At 33.4% G+C, this 18,592-nt stretch overlaps 1 long non-coding RNA gene across 1 annotated transcript; it reads left to right on the top strand.

Annotated features, from left to right (window-relative positions):
- Positions 1-3,811: 3,811 nt before the first annotated feature.
- Positions 3,812-6,406, top strand: LOC131656763 (uncharacterized). Its single transcript, XR_009300282.1, has 6 exons — positions 3,812-4,261; positions 4,383-4,606; positions 4,779-4,857; positions 4,955-5,139; positions 5,318-5,505; positions 6,177-6,406. It is a non-coding gene; the product is annotated as an uncharacterized LOC131656763 (long non-coding RNA).
- The last annotated feature ends 12,186 nt before the right edge of the window (positions 6,407-18,592 follow it).

Here is an 18,592-nt window from a genome sequence, read left to right as displayed (position 1 = left end):
AGAAAATTAATGGTTGTGGAAAAATAAAAAATACCCTTATTTGGTGAATGATAAATTAAATTTTTATACGAAAAAATCTAATATTGATCCAAATATTTTTATACGGGAAAAAATCTATTATTGATCTAAATATTTTTTTTTATACGAAAATTTAATATTGATCTAAATATTTTTGTAAATGATACCTAAATAAAAATAATATTTGTATTATTATTTAAGAAAATTTTTATTTATGATCCAAATATTTTTATTCAAAAAGGGTATATGGGAAAAAATTTACTATTGATGTAAATATTTTTATATACGAAATTTACTATTGATCCAAATATTTTTGTAAATAATACCTAAATAAAAATGAAGTTTGTATCCTGGAAAAAGTCTAATATTGACCTAAATATTTTTATACTAGAAATGGTATTTATGATCAAATATTTTTGATCCAAAAATATTATACGGGAAAAAACATATTATTGATGTAAATATTTTAATATATAAAAATTTAATATTGATCCAAATATTTTTGTAAATGATATCTAAACAAAAATAATATTTATGTACGAAAAAAATCCGTTATTTACGAAAAATGGTATTTATGAGCCTAATATTTTTTATTCAAAAATGGTATACGGGAAAAATTTTATTATTGATTAAAATATTTTTATTTACGAAATTTACTATTGATCCAAATAACAAAGTTTTATCAAAGTTGTATAAACTGCTAAATGTTTTATTTAAGGTTTCGTATGATATAAGAAACTCTGATTGGTTCGGAAGCATATGGATTTTTAAGAAGGGGCAAATTAAAATAATAAAAGATTATCAGTGACGCCAAACAAAGGATGCAGCTTTCTTTAACAAAAAATTAAAGGATGTAGCTTTAGTTTAATTAGATATATAAAGATATGACATGAGCAGGTAAATTTTGAAATATTATAATAATGGCAAAGTTAAATTTGTCAGAATTTGAAGTTTAACCTTCTTATTAATTGGTGTTTAAAGTTTCATTTATTTTTGAATTAGTCATTTTGCTATATATATTTATATTTTATTCAACATTTTATATCATATTTTCTTAAACTTTTACAAAAATATTTTCTTTTTATTCAATTACCGAGTTTGGAGTTTGGACATGTAATCAATCTGTTTTTCAATAACATTATCACCATTGTTCTAAATCTCTTTTCATTAATTCATATTCTGGTGTTTTTCAATAACATCATCATTATTTTTCTAAATCTTTTTTCATTAATTCATATTCTGGTTTTTTATCTATAGTAAGCCGATATCATTTGGAAGTATTATTTCGGTACCTTTCAAATCACTTATGAAAGGATCCTTCAAGACCAGTGTGAATGTTTGTTTGATTCTATTTTTTATACATGCAACGATTATAGACATAGTATACCCTGATGTTGTCAATCTAGTCTATGAGATACTTGAAGTTGTTGGTCCATATACTAATGTACTAGAGGTTCGGTGAATCAGGTGCTCTTAAACCCGGTGTTGCTAAAGTAGTAGTTGTTGTTGCAATTGATGTAAGTAAGTATTTTAGCCATGAACTGATGTTTATATTACGAGATGACATGTTTAAATGGGTTTGTGTTGAAACAGTTCAATTAGTTTTGGTATAGTTATTGAGAGATTTAATTCTGGTTTTTATAGAAGAAAAGTTTCTATTGTGTTAAATTTGAAAGAGGTGGTGAGTACAAAGAAACAAATAGAAAGCTAAAACGTGATGACACAGAATCAAGAAAAATGTGGATGTTCATCCGGTTGTGTGGGTACTCTCTAACTTTAAATGTTTGAAAATTTATTGTGTGTGGTGTACACAACCATGACTTGGATTGTAAGTTAGTAGATCATCTTATTGTCGGTCGTTTGAATATTGAAAATGAGAAAATTGTTGGGATGACAATGAGAGATTTTAACTTGCCACCCCCTCAGTTATACCTGACACCCCCATGTTTCTTTAATGACAAAAAGGCCCTTGCTATTATAATCTCTAAAAAAATTCACTATGACCAAGCAGTAAAAAACAAAATTCTGTGGTAGGAGGTTTTCGCAGTTTCCAGTCCAATTTTCATTTTTACCGGAAATAGTGTGGGGGAAACAAAATTTCTGGGGAAGAATTACTGTAAATTTTGAAAATTTCGGTATTTTTTTTTGGAAGAATAAGAAATTATATATATTTCCAAAAACAGTTATATACAAAGTGACCCATAGGGTCCAACTACTAGCTACTAAACAAACAAAACATTACTCAAAGAAGAAAAGGAGCAATTTTTTCTCTAAGGCTCGGTTTCCTCCATATCCTATGTACTATGGTATCTATGACCTCACTATGTATATTGCTATTCCGATCTCTATCATCGGATCTATATACAATAGCATTTCTATAACTCCAACAAGCATAAACAGTCTCCATAAATGCAGTCTTCAGAAGTCTTGATTTCCAGTTTTTATTTTTGCTCATGTGACTGATTCAGTTTAATTCATGCTCCCATCTCTATGGAATATGATCCACCTGCATCCATTGCAAGATCTCCTTCCAAATGTTCCGCATCTTGCTGCACTCAAAGAGTAAATGATTGAGATTTTCAGTCCCTGCACACAACACACAGTTGTCATTATCCAGGATACCAAAGCTTTTCGGTATTTATTTGGTCAAAAAACAAAAAACTTACTGGAAATTCTTGAAATTTTGGTGAGTAATAAAAACTTCCAGAAATTTGTAAATTTTCAGTATACTAGAAATTTTGCCTATATACAAAATTTTCAGTAATACAAAAAAATGTTTTATTTATGTGGTCTAGAACAGGTAGTGTCTTCTACGGGTTCATGTACATATTTTACGCAGTTCTTCACCATTGACGTTGTATGTTTCTTATGTAACAATTTCAAATTTAAAAGTTTTTTCCGTCTCTATGATATTGATAGTTTACTCTTTATATGTTGTAATTGACATATTTTTAAGTCCCGATCTGAAGCTTTAGCATTGGCACAAACTACTGGTAAACGACATGATATTATTTTTGTCAGTGTTTGTTCGGATACTGCTAATGGGAAGCGAGGGGGAAGATAAATTGATTATGGGTTGTGAGAGAGGAGGAAACTGTAAATGGAAGAATGCATCTGAAAGGAATAATTCCTTAGAAGGCATTTATAGTATGAGAGTTAAATGTCTCTTTAGGTTGAGATTTGTGCCAGGCTGTATCGGTTGGAAGGTGATTGTTAAGTGCGAGATGCACAACCATAAATTGCTTAAGAATTTAGAAGGCCATGACATATTGAACCGTCTATTGAAAAATAGTTTGTGAATGACAATGACGAATTACAATATGGCTTCAAGGTACATAGTTTGTGCTTTGAAAGACAAAGCTTCAGAGAACCACACGAGTGTTTGATGTTGAGTAAATCAAAAGAAAGTATTTTTATATCGTATCCATAGAGACTGGAGTGATATTACCAACGATTCGTTAATTGAAATCTTTATAAGTTATGATTTTAAGAAATGGTTTGATTTGATGAAATAAAACTGAAAAGTAATAAACTGAAAGCTAAACGTAATAATGCAAATGGAAGATTGAAGTTTAGGAAAATCTTGCAGGGATTGGTTTTTCTCTGCCGAGTTCGTACGGAATATAACGATTAATTATTTATAACCAAGTTATTACTCAGATCTCCAAATACTTTTCAAAAGCGACGTGCATGTCTACACGAAGTTTTTACGAATTTCTTCGGTTTGTTTAATTGATGATGTCTCAATCAATTTAACAATCAGAAGATCATTAAGGACAAGTATTTAATATGGATCTCAAACCTATCAACTATCTAGCCATTAATATACAATACCATCACTAAACCAATATTACCCTTTGATCATTTGAAATTTGTTTACTAAAAAGGGCATATAAGTCATTTTATAATCATCTCATTCTATTCACTCCAGAACAACCCACTTCTGCCATGTGTGTATCAAAATTTCCCTCCTACACATAATTTCAATCTGCCATTCATTCTCTTTCATGTTCCCTCTTCTTTTCTCACTTTCCCCAATCTATTCTTACCCTCTCTTCAAACCCTAACAATGTCGCAGCCCCTTCCATTAATCCTATCTACGACCACCACTATCTGTCATGAAAATACCAAAGCCATTTTGGTACTCATCATCTCATGGCCTTTCTCGGTTGAATTTTTGTTTCGAACGATCTATTGATTCAATCTACTCACCAAATTTCTGTTATATTTAAAGTTGAAAATGGTAATGTTTGATTATGTTTCAGTACGACTTACTTCCTTTACCTTTTTGTTTGTAATCTTTCATTTCTGCTCCTTGATATTCTATGATTTTGATGGGTTATTGTTAATGTTGATGCTTACAGACCTGGAGACTAGGATTTTGATGTTTCTGCAATATTAATGCACAAGTAGCTGTTAATGGAAATAAAACGGCATTACGTCTTCATTCATATTCAAATGCTTTCATCTTCTCTTGCTCATCTATCTTTCTCAAGTTCTACTTTACATGCTTTCTCTTTATTTTACATGTAGATCGATTTTGAAGATCTGGAAATAAGAGACATAGAACTTTTGAAGATCTGCCAAGGTTTAATAGATTCCCTTTTATACTTGATTATCACTACTTAAAATGAAGAAAGGAAACCTTTTTCTTTCTCTTCTATGGTGAATCCTCATCATTTTCTTTTCTAATCTCTACTTTGTTATTTTAATGAAAGTTTAGATTTGGTTTATTCATTTATTTTCTATTTTATATGTAGATTTGATTATTGTTAGAAGAATAACATGGCAAAGATGGTGGTCATTTGAATATGTAAGATCGTGTTCGCATAATGGAAGGTATCTCCTTTGATTTATCACTTTTTGTTGCTCTGAGACTTCATGTTGATGTACTACTCTTTGTTGTATTGGTTATAATAATGAATCATTCTTGCAGAGAATCAAATGAAGTTGAAAAATAGATTCAAAGATGATGTCTGGTCTGTTATGCACTGTGACGGCAATGCGGTTGTTACTATTTTAGTAAATTCAATCAAGAATAAGAGCAACACATCTAATCCAACAAGTTCCCTTTCACTCCATGGCGGAATTGTCTGTGCCAAAGCTTCTATGTTACTCCAAGTAAGTGTGTAAACCCATCAGAATACGCGACATATTAAATGGCCTCTCTTTAGTTTACCATTTAAAGCTTCTAAGTTTTTTTTTAGTTTAGAATTTCGATCTTCTAAGCCTTTATTTAGTTTAACATTTAGATCTTCTAATTGTTAGATGGAAAGTTTTCCCTTTGCTTTACTTGCAGAATACCACTCCCGATGTTTTAGTTCTCATTCTGAAGGAACGCGCTTAGAGTGGGCTGATTTTAGTGTTGACGCCTTTTCTGCTGCATCACTTAAAGCTACCACCTATGGCTATCCAGGAATGAGGTCGACAAGGTTTATCGACAATCAAGCAATCATGCCTCTTGGACAGACAATTAAACATGAAGAGGTATATCATTATCTTGGCATATATTCTAGATGGAATTGCATCTTGATTTGTATCATGGATCCATTAGAGAGATTATTGCTTGCTTGACCTTGACCGTGTTTTTCATGGATCCATTAGAGAGATTAGTGAAAGTAGTTGAATTCAAATTACATAAAGCATAAAAATTTTAAGTTCAACATTCTTTATACTTTTTTTACCAAAAATTATTTGTTTTATAAGTTCTATCGAATAAAGAGTAAATTAATGTGTTGCATACCTGCTTATTTACTTTTTAAAAGTTCTACTCAATTTCTACATGTTGGGTTCAGAAGTTAAAGGTTCAAACCTATCTCCAATTCTATATTTGAGTTTAAGATAATGAATGTGATTATCATAGCTATTTCAATAATTTTTATGGCTCTTTTAAATTCAAATTTATGTTTCTTTAATTCATACTTATAGTCCTTTTTAATTCAGATTTATGACAAATATTTTGTTGTTTTTCCTTTCTACTTTTAATTTTGGTTACTATCATATTTCAAATATTTTGCAAATGTCAAGTCCTGTAATCTTTCATTGATCTGCAATCTTTCACTGATCTGTAATCTTTATCAGTGCACCTTGATCAACCAATTGTATTACACTTCCTCTGAATATACTACATAAATTGTTTGAATTATAATTTGTTGCAGAGATTAGCTTAAGTGTTGGTCATCCTATCATTGAACAACCAAGTCCATGAAACCAACATGATTGGAGTCCAAATACCAGTTCAACAAATACTCCATCTAAAAGTAATGATGCTGCAATCTACTCTTGGAACATAATAACATTTGCTTGAAATACATGTTTAATTTTCATTATTATGTGTTTTTATTTTGGACCATCGACATCCGTTCTCATTAATACATTATATTTTGTGTAACCATATTTTCAATTTTTTGTTGAAATATTTTGATATTTTGTGTAACCATATATATCAAAACATCTAAAAGGTATACATTACTTAAATATCTAAATTCAATTTCCGTTCCCATTTCATAACATTACATCTTATATTATTTATTCATCCTAACATCATTTTATTTCCTTGCAGGTTCTTCCACTTTGCATTTTGTATGTAAAAAATTGTCCTGCTTTCTTATTTCACTCAATCTTTTGATGTATTATAATTTGTAAATTTATTGATTAATACTTCATTCTCCAAATATTTTTGTTATTTACTTTTATTCATGCTATTCATATTATTCAAATAATATTACACTAATTTTTGTATACCCGTGCGAACGCACGGGTATGTTACTAGTTTCTATATATAGCAATTAGTATTTGAGTGATTATTTATCTTTAATTCAGGAATTTGAATTCAATTGTCATTAACATTATAATTCCTAAAGTTCAAACATAGAAATCAAGATAAAATCGATAATCGTAATAACATGATTATATTATAAGGACAATCGGTAAACATACATACTTATCTCATTAGAGTATTCCAATCCCTTGCAAGAGAGTTTAGTTAACCATTATCATGGTAACTTGTACAAAAAGGAAGAAATTAAGATGAATAAACATCAATGATGATTCCTCAATCGTTGATATGAATCCAGCTCGACTCTCTGATTCTCTCTACTATAATTCTCTTTCTAATACAATTACAATTTTTACTGATATTCTATATTTTTCAAGAATTGATCCCCTTCCGCACAAAAGCTTTGCTCCTTTTATAACAGATTCTGCCGCCTTCATTCGCAACGCAAACTGAAGTTCGCTTAAGCGAACAATTGCTCAAAGGTTAAGTATTTGAATTTAAAAGATTCTATTTTGCTTCTGTTTGCTTCTGTTTGCTTCTGAGTGTGTTCACTACAGCGAATCGGAGCTTTGCGTAGCGAATGTCTTTTTGCTTTGATTTCGCTGTGGCGAACCAGGACATCCTTGATTGAGCTTTTTATCCTTTTTGTTCCTATCCTGCATAATGCAACATAATTCAATGTATGTAACATTTCTTTATCAAATTATGCAAACAAACATGAATAAGTGAGTTGTTAGTATAATAATTGGTGTTTTCGTGAGTGCTTTTCTAACAACTTATGGCTTTTCATCAAATTCTCCCCAACTTGAGTTCTTGCTTGTCCTCAAGCAAGATCAAAGTAGTTCTTTTTTTTTCCATAAATTCTGTATGCCATCATTTGCTTGAGCTGATGTGGTTCAAATAGACTTATGCTCTTTGTAATTTGGTCTTTTATTCTTGTCACTTGATAGAATCAAAGCATGATTGTGCTATCATGTGTTTTTCTAAAAGAATCAATTCGTGTGGTCAATTTGAACAAAACATATCTCTTTTCTTTTGAATTATCCTAACACTCTTCTTCATAAAATTGATGAAGATTCTTATGATGGTAATTTGAACTCTCATAAACAACTTTATCAACGTCTTGATCGATTCATATTTCCATCTTACTAATTTCCTTTACGACTTCCTTCGTGATCACAAGTGTCAAAGGCTTTTTGAGGTGTCTGTGGATTTCTTTTTAAGGCTTTTTATACTTTTTATTATGCCACTGTGATGAGTCTTTCTTTTGGTTTCATACTCTTTTGGGAGGGACTATGTGTCTTTCCTTTTTGTTCCTGTGATGACAAGGTCTCTCCCCAACTTGTTCTTTTCTTTCTTTTCTTTTTCATTTTTCTTATGACATACTCTTTTGATTTTTCTGGTTTTTGAACTGGTTTGTTTTTTTTTTTGTTTTTGAAAAAGAAAGACTCAACTTTTGATTTGTCTGTGACAAGTGCTTTAATGATTTTTCTTGTTTTGGTAAAACAACCTTGACTCTATGTGACACGAGTATTCACAAGGTTTTGTAAGATTCCACATGAATCGATCGAGTTTCAATCAAAGTTATTTTGTAAACTTTTCTTTTTGTGCACAATAGAAGACTTCTCACTTTTCTGGTTTATTGGCTACACGATTCAAAGTAAGATAACATGTGTTTGCAAAATTGAAGCATGAAATTTATTTCAAAAAAGAAAATCACAAATTTCAAAATATGCTATCATTCTACAAAGCTTTAAAACATGTACCTTTGCCTTGTGCATTTTGTCCAAATTTTATCATTACCTTCCAAGTCTCAAGCTTTGTTGAGAACAAATTTGATTGTTTGAACAAATTTTTGATCTTGATGAGGACAAAAAAGAATATGCCAATGCAAAATTATATAGAAACAAAATTTTTAATGATCAAAATAGCATAGCGTATCAAGTTGTTACGGTATTCATACAGTCAAAAGGACACAAACACTACAACAAATTTGTCCTTTAGCAGCGCATCTACGAAAGCTCTTTTGGGAAAAGCGCTGCTATAGGTTGCGCAAAAAACAAAAATAAAAAAATAAGGGAAAAAAGCGTTGGCAAGGGGGGGGGGGGGTACGAGAGCGCTTTCTAGAAAGAGCTGGTAAAGGGGGGGGGGGGGGGTACGAGAGCGCTTTCTAGAAAGCGCTGGTAAAGGGGGGGGGGGGGGGGGTACCAGAGCGCTTTCTAAAAAGCGCTGGTAAAGGGTGGGTACGAGAGCGCTTTGTAAAACCACTGGTATAGGGCACATTAGGTATATGGTACGAAAGCGCTTTTAGGGAAAAAGCGCCGGTATAGATATACCTATGAAAGCACTTTTGAAAAGCGCTCTCGTAGCTCATTTTAAAATTAATTTTTTTAAAACAAATTAAAACAAATGCGTTTTGTATTTCATTCTTCATCGTTTCTTCATCGTTTCTTCACTGTTTTTCTTCACAAAGACACCGCCGCCGCCAAACTCCACAGGTCTGTCATCGTTCGTTCTTCTGCTTCGTTCACAGCCGGCATCGTTCTTCTGCTTCATTCACAGCCGTTCGTTCTCAACATCTCCTCTCAGCAACAACAACTTTGAATTCGTTTGCAGGTAAATCTTCTATCATCTTTCACTATTTTGTTGTTACTTGAAACCCAAATTCTGGAAATGTGAGGTTGAAGATGAAAGTGAGGTAGTGTTGAAAGTATTTGTGGGTAAATATTTTCTGTAATATATCGTATCCACAGGGATTGGTTAATATCACTGCCGTTCTATAGTTGTTTATTTTGAGTTAGGAAATTTGGTTTGGTTTGTTTTATACTAATAATAATATCAAAAGCAAATACTAAAATAAAAGCAAGTAAAGGACTTTGTGTTAACAATTAAAGAAAGATGTTGAGTCTTTAGGGTTCATCAACCTAATCCTATACAATTATCAATTAATTCTCAATAGAACAATCCTTTGAATCATTATCTTCACTTATCCTCAAATAAGATTCCATGTCTGCAAATCAAATTAGATAACTTTTACCGGTATGAGATTCGATCTCTCCAAATCACAATAACGATAATAGTAATTAAGAACGATAATTATGAAAACCCAATTACAATTCCATCTCTGCAAATTGCAATTGAATCAATATAGTAACCTAGGGCAAAAGTTAAATCCTTTCTTTCGATCAAAGATTCAACAATGATGTAAATTAAAAGCAAGGTTTCTTATTGATAATAAATTCAAACAATTGTTCACAGGAATTAATCAATGGTAATGTATATTCATAGGTTAACTACTACCTTAGACTCAACAAGAGGGATTTAGCTCTCCATAGACATGAAGAACATACAAGAATCAATGGAGGAATTCATCTTCATCAATAGAATGTCTTCGATTGGTAAAGAATCCACCTTCAATTGTTGTTCTCAGCTTCAGAATCAGATAGCTCTCCTAATTTCGCTCCCACAAAAGTATCTCACCACTTGGAAAACTAGGGCTTTAAAACAGAACTTTTGGGCTTTTAACGCCGAGGCCGCGGCGCGGCAACGGGCTGGCGCGGCGCGCCCCTCAAACAGAAGTATTTTCGCGGCGCGCCTAGGAACTCTCGCGGCGCGCCCTTTGTACTTTCCATCTTTTTCTTCAGCCTTTGAAACTTCCAGCTTTCTTTCCTCCTCATGTCCTTCTTAAGTTCTTATTCAGCTCAAAACCTGCAACAATAACACCCACAAGTGATTCGATTTGCTTTACGCACGAACTAAACTTATTCAGTTCAATTCTTAATAAAAACCTATGGATTCATCACATTTTTGCATTGGTTTAGAGAAGAAATCACTTATATTAACACATGAATTTACCATTAATTTACTCCTAACAGGTAGCAAGGATGTGAGTGTGAGGTTTCAAACCCTGTTTTGCTTTGTTTGTATATTAGGGTCCGTGGCATATGTTTTGATACATTGATAATTGATTTCATATCATTTTAAATAAGTGAGATTTGAGAAGAAGAAGAAGGTGAATTATGTATGGTGATTATCATTTATAAGCATCTCAACAATTACAAGTACTACGTATATATTTTTCTTGGACTATAAGGTTTTTCATTCAGAATTTAAAAAAAAATGTTTGAAGTATAATATTTGTATAGCCTTAACATTAGATACAAGTATTTTTTTTTGGCTAGATAGTTAGTTTAAAGTTACATAATTAGTTTATAAACATTTGGTTTTTAGTTTTGAACTTAGGTTAGAATTAGCATCATAATCTTTGTTTACGTGTTATTCTTTATTCATTTGTATTCATTTGTTATTATATTAGTTTAAGAGGTGTGTTAGGCTAGATGTTTTATTATTAGAAAGGTGGTTAGAGTTAGTTAGAAGTGGTTCTGATAGATAGAGTTTGTTAGTATGAAAATATATTGTGTTAGTAGTGGTGTATTTAACTGCATCGTGTGTGTTTAATTTTACAGTTACTTTGAAGCCTCTGGTTTCTACTTGTACAATGCCGATTCAAACCTACCCGTCTCCCACATCAAGTCCAACTCAGGTTACTAGCCATTTCTTCTTGCTTATAGTTTGTTGTTTTCTGCTTATGGTTTATTGTTTATGGTTCTATTTAATTTCAATTTAGTGTCTCTCGACCATTTTTTTGGTTTGTGGACTTATATTACCTTGAAATGAGGTAATGTCTTCTTTAAGAAATCGGGGGTAGGCTAAAATAAGGTACTATCTTCTTTTTGAGACTCAAACAATCGAGACAACTGTAACTTCCTATCTTTAGCTAACTACCAACTTAACCAATATTAAAGCTATAGGATCTCATTAGGTATTGCTTAAGTGTTGCTTATTCACAGTAGTATATTTTTGTACTATAGTTACATAACATTCTATTTCAAGACTTGAGTGGTTTGACAAGATTTATTTCTACTATTCACACTTTATAGGATCTCATTAGGTATTCTGATCAAGACATAATGATGATAGCTATTTCTTATCTTGACAGAATTCCTTAGTACCTAATAGAGAAACTAAGAAGCAAAAGCATTTGTTTAGCTTAATTAAGACATGGATGAATTCAAACCGATTGTCGAAAGAATACGAGAAAGGGGTATGGGAATTCGTTAAGTTTGCTGTTGCGCACTCCGAAGACCCGATATGAATGGCGTGTCCTTGCTTAGGTTGCTGTTATGGGGGTAAGGTTGACGGGAATAAGTTGGCATCGCATTTACTACGGTTTGGAATTGATAAAAGTTATACATGTTGGACAATGTATGGTGAGAAAAGTAACGGGAATGTTGAGTCGAGGTGTAATACGAAGTATGCTTCAAACGACGATTGCACAAACACATATGATTATGATCGAGTCGAAGAGATTGCAGAAGCGCTTGAAGAAGAACTTAAGGATTGTCCCAAAATGTTCGAGAGGTTGGTAAGCGATGCAGAGAAACCGTTGTATGATGGTTGTACAAAATTCACAAGATTGTCTGCGGTGTTAAAGTTGTACAACTTAAAGGCGGACAATGGATGGTCGGATAAAAGTTTCACAGAGTTATTAGCCCTAATGAAAGATATGCTACCAGATGATAATGTTCTTCCCAATGGAACGTATGAGGCCAAAAAGATGTTGTCCTCTATTGGCATGAGCTATGATAAGATACATGCATGTCCAAACGATTGCGTTTTGTTTCGAAACGAGTATGCAGTGTTGAATGAGTGTCCTAAATGCGGTGCCCCTCGATATAAGAAAAAGTTGTCTCCGGCCAAAGTCTTATGGTATTTTCCTATAATTCCGAGTTTAGACGCATGTATCGTAGTGAAACCGATTCAAGAAACTTGACTTGGCATGCAGATGAAAGAATTATTGATGGAAAGTTACGACATCCGGCAGACTCACCACAGTGGATGAAAGTTGATACTGATTATCCTGAATTTGGAAAAGAAGCAAGAAACCTTCGCTTGTCATTGTCTACTGATGGAATGAACTCGCATGGTATTCAAAGTATCTCGCATAGCACATGGCCTGTGATTCTTATGATTTATAACCTACCTCCGTGGCTATGTATGAAGCGTAAGGACATGATGTTATCTATGCTAATTTCTGGGCCTAAACAACCAGGGAATGACATAGACGTATACTTGGCACCCTTAATCGAAGATTTAAAGTTTTTGTGGGAGAACGGTGTGGAGGTTTACGATGGGTATAGGAAAGAAAGTTTCAACTTGAGGGCGATGTTGTTTGGAACAATTAATGATTTTCCAGCATACAGAAATCTATCCGGGTAAAACAATAAAGGTCAAAAAGCGTGTCCTGTTTGTGAAGATGAAACCGATACGACACGATTGGATCTTTGTCAGAAGAATGTCTTTCTCGGCCATCATAGATTCTTAAATTCTAATCATCACTACCGTGGGTGGAGAAAAGCATTCAATGGAAAGGCCGAACATCGTACAGCCCCGCCTTTTTTGTCAGATGATCAAATTTTTGAAAAAGTGAAAGATGTGAGCACTCAGTTTGGCAAGCCTTTTGCATATTCACTTGTCAAGGGTGGGTGGAAGAAGAAGTAGATTTTTTTTGAACTTCCATATTGGAAGTCGTTGTACGTAAGACATTTCCTGGATGTTATGCATATTGAAAAAAATGTATTTGACAGCGTTATAGGTACGTTACTCAATATACAAGGAAAGTCTAAGGATGGCCTTAACATAAGGAAGGACATGGTAAACATGGGAATGAGAACTGAATTGGGACCCGTGACGAAAGGAAGACGAACATATCTACCACCTGCTGTTTACACTCTATCTAGAAAGGAGAAGAAAACATTATGTAAGTTCCTCAGTGAAGTTAAAGTTCCAGAAGGCTACTCTTCAGATATTAGAAGACTTGTGTCCATGAAAGACCTCAAGTTAAAGAGTTTTAAGACGCATGATTGCCATGTTATAATGGAACATTTTTTACCAATAGGTATACGTTCTATTCTGCCAGAAAAAGTAAGAAGCGCAATAACTAATGAAGAAGTGTTGCAAAAATTGCAGGAATTGCAAGCACAAGTCTCTGAATTGCAAAGAGATAAAGATATGTATATGAGAGAAAAGGGCAATACTTCATCGGTGAAAGAAACTAGTGATAAAGCTAGTATCAACTGTCAAAGAAAACTTCCCAAGGTAATTATAAATTTTTTTCCTTACAAATTGTTCTATTTTATTAATGATAATGACTTTATATTAACTATTGGTTTAGGGCATTTCATCTTGCCAACTATACTTATCATTACCGAATTATTGCCTAGTTGGCAAGGGAAAAGTGCACAACACTTTAGGAGATTTACTTCACCATAGACCGCTCCCGGATGGACACCTAAAAGTATCAGTTGATGTTGTATTAGATCATGATGCGATGCTATCGGTACCTGACATGGTCTCAGAGACAACATTGATGCGAGATGCAATAGGGTCATTTGTTGCATGGCCCTCGGAGCTCATTATCATTGGTGATGAGGTATATTGAAAAACATTATGAATCATTTAGTTTTCGAATGTCAATTCTGCACCATTACGTTAATTATTTTTTACATTTTAATTTTAGACTGCTCCTACAAAACCCGCAATTAAGGGTAAAGGGATTTTACAGGAGGAGGAGTTTGTTGCATCACTAAAAGAGGTACATTTAAGGTGTTAATATATAATTTGAATCTAAAACTGCATGATTTTATATTTTACCGATTGTTATATGATTTTTAGGCATCTGCTCGGGGGTCACAACAAGTGACACAGCAAGTTCGTAGCGTACCACCTAAGGGTCCTCCGAAGCAAGCGGCAAAAAAAGGTAGTGCTTTTGTGCCTCGATACCGGATGACGCTCGGAACACTTGTTGATATGTCCGATCTGAAGGATGGTGCTCTCTGTGAAATCAATATGGATGAAGGTATCTTTGGTAATGAATTCATGTCAAATATTGCAATAGATGACTTGGAAGAGATTTTTACGCATGAACAACTAGGCGCCGCTAATATGCACTCATACATCTGGTAATATTCACTCATCCGATATATTATTTAATTAGTCGAACAAATTATTTACACATTTCAATGAAAATAATCTAATGTTTATTATGTTTTTATTTAAGATTGTTGTATGACAGAGTGTTGCGCGGGACTGCATTATCAAACAGATTCCGTTTCGTGTCTTCCGCCCATTGCAGCGGAATGACAATTGCTTTGGAACCAGAATCAGTTAGACAGCGCTTAGTCGATAGATTCCTGTCCTCCGGCAATACAGAAAGTCTGATTCTTTGGGCGTATAATACCCGACCAGTAGGGTTAGTTTCTCATTCTTGGTTCATCTAATCTTTGTTTCTTTTGCGTAGCAAAATTTTCATATAACCTATTGTTTTAATTTATAGAGCACACTGGTTGTTGCTTGCTATCAACCCTATAAGAGAAGTGGTATATTTTCTGAATTCGGTAGATGGTGAGTGGAGCAATTATCCGGCTATGAAGGAAATGATTGATTTGTAAGTGGGATCGTTCTAAATATTCGTGTATATTTATATATTTAATTATTTGTGAGATTGATCTAAATATATGCTTTTATATTTTTGTTAGATCAATACAAGTGTTCCGAAGTCAACGAGACGCACAGGTATCCCGGACTAAATCAAACAACATTACTTGGATCAAAGTGCAGGTACATTATTTTTCACAATTTTGCTTATAATATTTATGCTACTTGATAAAACAAGACAACTATAAAATCTTATTTGTTTTTCTATGTAGTGTCCGATACAGCGAAACAGTTCAGATTGCGGATACTATGTTTTGAGGTTTATGAAAGAAATCCTTCAAATGAATCAATTAGAGATTCCAATCACGGTATGGATTTATAACTTAATTAGATAACTTCTTATAATTTATTACATTTAACTAAATCATTCATATTATGTTTTTGTTCTGTAGTACTTTGACAAATTCCGTGCTGCTTCTTACACGAGACTTAAGTTGGAAGAAATCAAAGAGGATTTGTGTCAATTTTATATTCATCAGCTATTCATGCAGTATGATTTGTGTCGATTTGAAGTATAATATTATAGTACTCTAGGATATATGGTTACTAACTTTGTTCATACTGTTGCCAATATTTGCAGTATAATATTGTTGATGTTACAGATTTAGTTTGTTTGACATGAGTTAGTTACATGTGAAACTTTCTGTATTCATACTTTACATGATTTAGTTTGTTTGACAGGAACTATAATGATGTATATATATATATATATATATATATATATATATATATATATTTTTGGATATTATAATGGTATTATATTAGTATATATATAGTCCTACCTATGGTTGAAAATATATCGTCGAAAATATATTATAAGTCGAAAATATTACAGGTTAAAAATATATTACAGGTCGAAAATATTACAGGTCGAACTGGGAGGCAGAAATTACAGGTTGCACTTTAAAATACCTCATTTAGCAACAACAGCGCTTTTAAAAAACGCTCTTAAAGGGCCACCTACTAAAGCGCTTTATTACTAAAAGCGCTGCCTAAGATTAAAAAAAAAGCATAAAAAAAAAATGCAACCTACCAAAGCACTTTTGGAAAAGCGCTCTTATAGGGGGGCTACCAGAGCGCTTTTTCCAGAAAAGCGCTCTTATAGGGTGGGCTACTAGAGAGCTTTTTCTGGAAAAAAGCGCTCTTATAGGGGGGCTACCAGAGCGCTTTTCTGGAAAAAGCGCTCTTATAGGGGGGGCTACCAGAGCGCTTTTCTAGAAAAAGCGCTCTTATAGGGGGGGCTACCAGAGCGCTTTCATTACCTACGCCAGCGCTGGCTTTGGCAGTGCTTTAAAGCGCTTTTAAAGCCCAAAATAAGCGCTTCTAAAGCCCTTACTCGTTGTAGCAACTGGGTTCTTGAACATAAATACTGAAAGTAAAAACAGAATGCAAAAAAATTAAAAGAAACAATGTTGAAAGCTTTAAAGTTTCACTCAGTTTTAGCGGTGAGCTTTTCAACGTTTGTTTTCTCCCTTATCACTCTCCTCCCATGTATTCATCATCATCACCGGCTTCAGATGCCGTCTTGGAACCACCAGAGGTTCCTTCTTTTATGTTTTCATTGCAGCAGCAGCTCCCCCTAAATGGAATGGCCTATCCCCAGGCCACGCAATGTGTGTAGCGAACTCCTCGGGTGTCATGTAATGCTGCCTTGCTGTCGGTTGTCCCGCACTTCCATCAAGCTGCATCCTGTAAAAAGAGTCATGTAAAGACACAACAACTCTATGGTTAGAATCATTTTGGTTCTGAGAATACTTGTTGGAGGCGCGGATCCCAATCGGCAAAAGATGTAGTGTTAGAAGATTGTCTTGCTTGCTCATCTTTGTTTTTCTTCTTCTTCTTTTCCATGCAAAACCTGCGCACATATGTATCATCTATTTTGGTTTTGATCTCAAAACGGATGGTACTTGGGATTCTCACACGGCCTGCCATGAGTAATCCCAAGATTAATCCAGGGAAGACAAGCGGATGTGATGATCGGGTTCCTCCACCAAACTCTTTTCCACTTTCAGCTACGGTTCTCATTTCATTTGAAATAATGCGTGCTATGTTAATTCTTTTCCCTTCAATCATTAGGTAGAGGAGTTGTGCGGTGTCCATGGTGAAGGTAGATGTGTGACTCTATGGTCGAACATTGTGAAGAATAAACAACAGAAGTACTTGTGCTTCTAGGAGCAAATCCTCTCGATTGTACCTTAATGCACCCCATTAGGATTTTTATCAACCTCCATCCTTCTTTGAGAATCACTGCAGATATTGCATCAGCGTCAGGTACTGCATTGATTGACTCCTGAAACCTGTATCTTTGTCCTTCTTTTAATACAACAGGGTTTCCAAGGAATTCACTGATGGCGTCACGACTGAAGTCGATAACTCGTCCCCCTACTTTGGGTTTAATTCCAACAGTGATGACATTTAATGATTTGTATAGGAATATTGACACATGTCGATGGGGGACTCTTCCCGACAATGTGAATAAAAGAGAGAAAAAGAGGACTCTTCAATAGATATCTAAGTTGATAACATTTAAAGTATTTAACAGGATAAATATTAGAATAAATAATTCTTTAAAAAGATAAAATATATTGAGATAAAGGTCTTTTTTGTTTTATATTTTGGTAGAGAAATACATGATGAATTGTGGAAACAGAAAGTGGTTAAAACATAGAGTCCTGGTTATTCAATGCTTTTTATTGGAGATAATTTTCATAATGAAGCCTTTTTACTTGGGAGTATTTTGACAATGCAGCTCAAAGAGAGATAAAATGGTGAGAGATCTTATAAAATAATAAGATTTATAAGATATGTGTGTTTGGTCTCAACCATATGGCCCATTTGGTCTCAACCCATTTTCAATTCAATAAAAAATATGTGAGTTTGGTATATAAAGAGGTGATTGAAAATGGAATATGTGTTTTATAAGGGGGAATCTAAAAAATAATAATTAATAGGGGTGTAAAACAAAACTCACCCTAATGGTAGGGGCAGCGTATATTTAACCCTAAAATGTTTGTTTATCAATAATATGAAATAGTCCTTAACAAATAATTATGGTTTAAATCCAATATTTCTTATAAGCTCAAGGACATTTGAAAAAATCACCTTTTAAAAAGGACATTTGATAAAAGTTTCCTAGATGCAGCCTTAGTAAACATATTGAAACCATACCAGGAATGTACTAAATCAATATCAAATACAATAAAAACTAAAGTGCAATATGCAGACTCAAGCAAAAGCGTT

Source organism: Vicia villosa, linkage group LG3 (genome assembly GCF_029867415.1).
Source record: "Vicia villosa cultivar HV-30 ecotype Madison, WI linkage group LG3, Vvil1.0, whole genome shotgun sequence".
NCBI classification, from domain to species: Eukaryota; Viridiplantae; Streptophyta; class Magnoliopsida; order Fabales; family Fabaceae; genus Vicia; species Vicia villosa.
Note: the sequence above shows the minus strand (reverse complement) of the source record. Positions and strands in the feature narration are given on the sequence as shown.